Genomic DNA, 8,343 nt, shown 5'->3' on the forward strand with positions numbered 1-8,343 from the left:
CAACAATGGAAACCTACCACAATAGGGTTAAATAGCCAGGGAGTAAATTACCTGTGATCAGATGCGGTGGTATCTAGTGCAAAGGGAAAGTGCAGCCCCGGTTCCCATGCGCCCGACAAGCGCTGTTTCGCCGTAGCTTCTTCAATGGGGGCGAGGACAAGGTTCAGGAGGTGTGGGGGGCTATTTATAGTGTAAGAGGGTGGCACTGATTAAACCAGAGGTGTCCTGTGCAGCTTCTAATTGCGCGCGTTATGGGGCGTTATGGGGCCGTCCCACCAAAGCCAAGGGGACTTCCGACCGCACTGCGGTCACGTGATCGCGCCCCTCGGAAGTCAGAGGCGGGGTACGGACCCCGCGCGTGCGCAGTGCCGCCCGGAAACCAAAAAGATGGAAGGAAAGGTGAAGCAAGTGTTCTGGGAGGGTTGTGGCTGCGCGCGCATACAGGGGCCGTCCCACCAAACCGAAGGGGACTCCCGAGCATGCGCACCGCGGCACGCAGTGGAGCGCACTGCGGTCACGTGATTGGCGCCTCTCGGGAGTCAGGGGAAGAGAACGGCCCTGCGCAGTACCACTCCCAGGTACACCATAGAAAAAGGGACTGGGCAAGCATATACGAACCAAGGTGAGTATGCCTAAGGGGACCGGGACACGAAATATGAAATAAGATGAATGTACCGGGCAGTAATGAAGGACTGGGGAAAGGAGGTATTAAGAACTAAGTGAATAAAAAGTGAAATACGGGGAGACTTAAAGAAGGAACACCGTAAGGGCAGAATAAGTGGAGCTAATTAAATAATAATAATGCTGGGTACCCATGACGGAATCTATAATATAACGCTGGGAGCGTCACTCTGTCCGAAGCCTCTATAGACTGCGCAAGCGCAAGCGCCGGCGCAGTCTGGGCCTCACAGAGCGACGCTCCCGGGAGATCGCGGTGTGCGTTCACACTGAACACACACCGCGATCTCCACCGCAGAAGCAGGGACCGCCAGGAGGGTAAGTTTCGGCCTATATTCACCTGTCCCCGTTCCATCGCTGAGCGGCGCCATCTTCCCGGTCTTCGGTCTGTGGCCTTCAGTTCAGAGGGCGCGATGACGCGCTTAATGCGTGCCGGCGCCGCCCTCTGACTGAATAGTCACGGCCAGGAGACCGGGAAGATGGTGGCGCTCAGCGATGGAACGCCGGACAGGTGAGTATAGTAAGTGCTGGGGGCCTGAGCTGGCGGCAATACCGGCACCTGACCCCCACAGCGCGCCGGTGTCCCCGCCTGCTCAGGCCCCCCAGCACTCGGCGCCGAGCGGGTCAGAGGCAGTATGGGGACGCAGGATGGAGCAGCACATAAGGATGGGGACGCAGGATGCAGCAGCACATAAGGATGGGGACGCAGGATGGAGCAGCACATAAGGATGGGGACGCAGGATGGAGCAGCACATAAGGATGGGGACGCAGGATGGAGCAGCACATAAGGATGGGGACGCAGGATGGAGCAGCACATAAGGATGGGGACGCAGGATGCAGCAGCACATAAGGATGGGGACGCAGGATGGAGCAGCACATAAGGATGGGGACGCAGGATGGAGCAGCACATAAGGATGGGGACGCAGGATGGAGCAGCACATAAGGATGGGGACGCAGGATGCAGCAGCACATAAGGATGGGGACGCAGGATGCAGCAGCACATAACAGTATGGGGACGCAGGATGGAGCAGCACATAAGGATGGGGACGCAGGATGCAGCAGCACATAAGGATGGGGACGCAGGATGCAGCAGCACATAAGGATGGGGACGCAGGATGCAGCAGCACATAAGGATGGGGACGCAGGATGGAGCAGCACATAAGGATGGGGACGCAGGATGCAGCAGCACATAAGGATGGGGACGCAGGATGCAGCAGCACATAAGGATGGGGACGCAGGATGGAGCAGCACATAAGGATGGGGACGCAGGATGCAGCAGCACATAAGGATGGGGACGCAGGATGCAGCAGCACATAAGGATGGGGACGCAGGATGGAGCAGCACATAAAAATGGGGACACAGGATGGAGCAGCACATAAGGATGGGGACGCAGGATGGAGCAGCACATAAAAATGGGGACACAGGATGGAGCAGCACATAAGGATGGGGACGCAGGATGCAGCAGCACATAAGGATGGGGACGCAGGATGGAGCAGCACATAAGGATGGGGACACAGGATGGAGCAGCACATAAGGATGGGGACGCAGGATGGAGCAGCACATAAGGATGGGGACGCAGGATGGAGCAGCACATAAGGATGGGGACGCAGGATGGAGCAGCACATAAGGATGGGGACGCAGGATGCAGCAGCACATAAGGATGGGGACGCAGGATGCAGCAGCACATAAGGATGGGGACGCAGGATGGAGCAGCACATAAGGATGGGGACGCAGGATGCAGCAGCACATAAGGATGGGGACGCAGGATGGAGCAGCACATAAGGATGGGGACGCAGGATGGAGCAGCACATAAGGATGGGGACGCAGGATGCAGCAGCACATAAGGATGGGGACGCAGGATGCAGCAGCACATAAGGATGGGGACGCAGGATGGAGCAGCACATAAGGATGGGGACGCAGGATGCAGCAGCACATAAGGATGGGGACGCAGGATGCAGCAGCACATAAGGATGGGGACGCAGGATGGAGCAGCACATAAAAATGGGGACACAGGATGGAGCAGCACATAAGGATGGGGACGCAGGATGGAGCAGCACATAAGGATGGGGACGCAGGATGGAGCAGCACATAAGGATGGGGACGCAGGATGGAGCAGCACATAAAAATGGGGACACAGGATGGAGCAGCACATAAGGATGGGGACGCAGGATGCAGCAGCACATAAAAATGGGGACACAGGATGGAGCAGCACATAAGGATGGGGACGCAGGATGCAGCAGCACATAAAAATGGGGACACAGGATGCAGCAGCACATAAGGATGGGGACGCAGGATGGAGCAGCACATAAAAATGGGGACACAGGATGGAGCAGCACATAAGGATGGGGACGCAGGATGCAGCAGCACATAAGGATGGGGACGCAGTATGCAGCAGCACATAAGGATGGGGACGCAGGATGCAGCAGCGCATGACAGGATGGGGACGCAGGATGCAGCAGCAGATAAGGATGGGGACGCAGGATGCAGCAGCGCATGACAGGATGGGGACGCATGATGGAGCAGCGCATGACAGGATGGGGACGCAGGATGGAGCAGCGCATCACAGGATGGGGACGCAGGATGGGAGCAGCGCATCACAGCATGGGGACGCAGGATGGAGCAGCGCATCACAGGATGGAGCAGCGCATCACAGGATGGGAGCAGCGCATGACAGGATGGGGACGCAGGATGGAGCAGCGCATGACAGGATGGGGACGCAGGATGGAGCAGCACATACCATGATGGAGACAATATACCAATATAAATGCTCGCCACCCGGGCGTAGAACGGGTTCAATAGCTAGTACATATATATCCATATATAGAGGCACAGATGTGCGCACCTAAACCCATGTATACCCCCATATATCTACAAGCAGATCACAGATGTGGAGCTCCAATGGGCAGGGGGAAATGGGGGGGGGGGACAAGAGACATAATAACCGTATATTGAATAATAATTAATATTAAATAACCATTAAAATGAATGGGACCGGAACATAAACTATAAATATGAAGTAATAATATCTGTGAACCGTGTGAAGTAAAGCAAAAGGTGAAAGGGACGACGGTACGAAAGAATTAATGATAAAGTGCTGAGGATAATAAGATGCATAGTACCACCATAACGGGGACCAGTGTATATGGTATAGACACATACTCAGTAAGGGTGAAAGCTAGGGATAGGGCTATCTCAAGCCCCTAAGTGATAACTATGAATATTTATACACAAATAAAGTAAAATTATACCAGATGAAGATGCAAACTATACATAAAAGGAAAAGGAGGGGAGGGAAGGGAAAACACCTGGCCAAGGGCTCAGGGCATAGGAATATAAGTACAATAGTAGAAACTATAAAACAGGGTGATAATAATAACAAATTGTTAAAGATGGCTAAACACCGGAAAATAACAGATATATGGAACTAAGTGCTTTATAGTCCGAATGTTGGAACTCCATCCACTCATTTCTTTTCCAAAGATGCAGCCATACGTAGGACAACCAGAGTCTTGCCTGAAAAAGGATGAACTGATGCACCGGAACAAGACATCCCGCCGGATCCAAAGACGACACACACGGAGAAACAAGACAACAAGGCACAACGACCGGGAACAACGCCACACATACATAGAACGACCTAAGGTAAGAACGGCACAGTTAATACATACACTAACATTAAAAAACCCGAAGAGGGGTATTTAAAACCACTTAAAAAAACACAAATATAGAAAAATATAAAAACACCTAAAAACCGGTCCCTTAGTGTTTAGGTATGCAGTTACAAAAAGGAATTGAAGCCAAAGCTTTCGTTGAGGCCACGTGGGGTGATTGTGCCAAGTCTATAAATCCACTTGCTTTCCAATTGTGCCAGGGACTTGGTCAAATCACCTCCACGTGTCCCCAAATTGATCTGGTCAATGGCCTTAAAAAGTAATCCTTTGGGGTTACAGTTGTGTCTGATTTTAAAATGACGCGGTAGGGTCTTTAAGAGGGATGGGTCCTGAATAGTTTTGGCCTTTTCTATGTCCCTAACATGTTCACGTACCCGAAGTTTTACCTCCCGGGTAGTTATACCGATGTATATTAAGCCACAAGGGCATGTGGCGTGGTATATGACACCCGTGGAGGAACATGTGAAATGTTTGCGAATCTCCAGGTTTTTGGATCCCTCGGCGTTGGTAAAAGAAAAGGCTTTTTTCATATTGAGGCAGACTTTACAAATCCCACATGGAAAAAAATCCCTGTTGAAGTGGCCTTTGCTGGAATTCGAGAATAGGGTCATAATGACTACGTAGTCAGCAGAGGCCACTTCAACAGGGATTTTTTTCCATGTGGGATTTGTAAAGCCTGCCTCAATATGAAAAAAGCCTTTTCTTTTACCAACGCCGAGGGATCCAAAAACCTGGAGATTCGCAAACATTTCACATGTTCCTCCACGGGTGTCATATACCACGCCACATGCCCTTGTGGCTTAATATACATCGGTATAACTACCCGGGAGGTAAAACTTCGGGTACGTGAACATGTTAGGGACATAGAAAAGGCCAAAACTATTCAGGACCCATCCCTCTTAAAGACCCTACCGCGTCATTTTAAAATCAGACACAACTGTAACCCCAAAGGATTACTTTTTAAGGCCATTGACCAGATCAATTTGGGGACACGTGGGGGTGATTTGGCCAAGTCCCTGGCACAATTGGAAAGCAAGTGGATTTATAGACTTGGCACAATCACCCCACGTGGCCTCAACGAAAGCTTTGGCTTCAATTCCTTTTTGTAACTGCATACCTAAACACTAAGGGACCGGTTTTTAGGTGTTTTTATATTTTTCTATATTTGTGTTTTTTTAAGTGGTTTTAAATACCCCTCTTCGGGTTTTTTAATGTTAGTGTATGTATTAACTGTGCCGTTCTTACCTTAGGTCGTTCTATGTATGTGTGGCGTTGTTCCCGGTCGTTGTGCCTTGTTGTCTTGTTTCTCCGTGTGTGTCGTCTTTGGATCCGGCGGGATGTCTTGTTCCGGTGCATCAGTTCATCCTTTTTCAGGCAAGACTCTGGTTGTCCTACGTATGGCTGCATCTTTGGAAAAGAAATGAGTGGATGGAGTTCCAACATTCGGACTATAAAGCACTTAGTTCCATATATCTGTTATTTTCCGGTGTTTAGCCATCTTTAACAATTTGTTATTATTATCACCCTGTTTTATAGTTTCTACTATTGTACTTATATTCCTATGCCCTGAGCCCTTGGGCAGGTGTTTTCCCTTCCCTCCCCTCCTTTTCCTTTTATGTATAGTTTGCATCTTCATCTGGTATAATTTTACTTTATTTGTGTATAAATATTCATAGTTATCACTTAGGGGCTTGAGATAGCCCTATCCCTAGCTTTCACCCTTACTGAGTATGTGTCTATACCATATACACTGGTCCCCGTTATGGTGGTACTATGCATCTTATTATCCTCAGCACTTTATCATTAATTCTTTCATACCGTCGTCCCTTTCACCTTTTGCTTTACTTCACACGGTTCACAGATATTATTACTTCATATTTATAGTTTATGTTCCGGTCCCATTCATTTTAATGGTTATTTAATATTAATTATTATTCAATATACGGTTATTATGTCTCTTGTCCCCCCCCCCATTTCCCCCTGCCCATTGGAGCTCCACATCTGTGATCTGCTTGTAGATATATGGGGGTATACATGGGTTTAGGTGCGCACATCTGTGCCTCTATATATGGATATATATGTATTCCGTTATGTGTACCCAGCTTTATTATTATTTAATTAGCTCCACTTATTCTGCCCTTACGGTGTTCCTTCTTTAAGTTTCCCCGTATTTCACTTTTTATTCACTTAGTTCTTAATACCTCCTTTCCCCAGTCCTTCATTACTGCCCGGTACATTCATCTTATTTCATATTTCGTGTCCCGGTCCCCTTAGGCATACTCACCTTGGTTCGTATATGCTTGCCCAGTCCCTTTTTCTATGGTGTACCTGGGAGTGGTACTGCGAACACGCAGGGCCGTTCTCTTCCCCTCACTCCCGAGAGGCGCCAATCACGTGACCGCAGTGCGCTCCACTGCGTGCCGCGGTGCGCATGCTCAGGAGTCCCCTTCGGTTTGGTGGGACGGCCCCTGTATGCGCGCGCAGCCACAACCCTCCCAGAACACTTGCTTCACCTTTCCTTCCATCTTTTTGGTTTCCGGGCGGCACTGCGCACGCGCGGGGTCCGTACCCCGCCTCTGACTTCCGAGGGGCGCGATCACGTGACCGCAGTGCGGTCGGAAGTCCCCTTGGCTTTGGTGGGACGGCCCCATAACGCGCGCAATTAGAAGCTGCACAGGACACCTCTGGTTTAATCAGCGCCACCCTCTTACACCATAAATAGCCCCCCACACCTCCTGAACCTTGTCCTCGCCCCCATTGAAGAAGCTACTGCGAAACAGCGCTTGTCGGGCGCATGGGAACCGGGGCTGCACTTTCCCTTTGCACTAGATACCACCGCATCTGATCACAGGTAATTTACTCCCTGGCTGTTTAACCCTATTGTGGTAGGTTTCCATTGTTGCACCTTATAATGGTAGTACTCGCCTTTACATTAGCAGGTCTTTTTCTTGCCTTGTATTTGGGATAGACAGATACTTACCTGGTGCCTGGTCATTTTACCTATCTGTAGGATATATTTTTATGCCTTAGGGGGCCGTACCTTGTATTACATCATGATATTTCTGCATGAGGTCATCTAGTTTGCTCAACTTTCTTATTTTATTACCATCATATACTATCGTCAGTGGTTTAAACATTTGTTTAAACACCTTTTGGTTCAGTGCAGTCTCGTTTTCTCTAGTTTGGTGGTTGAAACCCCCTCCTTCCCTCTTCTTTCCCTCCCTATGTCTAATGTTTCACTTTACTGTTTAAATTGTGTTTCAATAAAATGATTACTTTTTTAAATATCATGAGTCAACAGTGTGATGCAGCAGCAAAAAAGGCAAAGACAGTTCTAGGATGTATTAAAAGAAACATAGAGACTAGATCACGTGAATTAATTATCCCCCTCTACTCCTCCTTGGTCAGGCTTCTTCTGGAATACTGTGTCCTGTTCTGGGAACCAAATTTTAAAAAAGACATTGAAAAACTGGAGCAAGTTCAGAGAAGAGCGAACAGGATGGTGAGCAGACTGTAAAGTATGTCATACAAGGAACTGTTAAAGATCTGGGAATGTTCAGCTTGCAAAAAGAAGATTGAGAACAGACTTAATAGCTGTGTGCAAATATCTGAACGGAAGTTACGGTGTAGAGGGATCATCCTTATTCTCATTTTCACATGGACACACAAGAAGCAATGGAATGACAACGAAAAGGAGAAGATACAGATTAGATATTAGAAAAAACTTTTTGACAGTGAGGGTGATCAATGATGGGAACAGGCTGCCACGAGAGGTGGTGAGTTCTCCTTCAGTGGAAGATTTCAAATAGAGGCTGGGGAGACATCTGAGATGGTTTAGTGACACTTACGTTGAGCAGGGGGTTGGACACGGCGACACTGTCCCTTCCAACTATAACATTCTATGAAAAAGAGGAAACGAATCAGTGGAGAATCAGTTGGAGAGATGTAGCTCCAGGACTGGTGAGGAACAAGGTGGATATAATGTTTTTTAATT

This window comes from Ranitomeya imitator, chromosome 3 (genome assembly GCF_032444005.1).
Source record: "Ranitomeya imitator isolate aRanImi1 chromosome 3, aRanImi1.pri, whole genome shotgun sequence".
NCBI classification, from domain to species: Eukaryota; Metazoa; Chordata; class Amphibia; order Anura; family Dendrobatidae; genus Ranitomeya; species Ranitomeya imitator.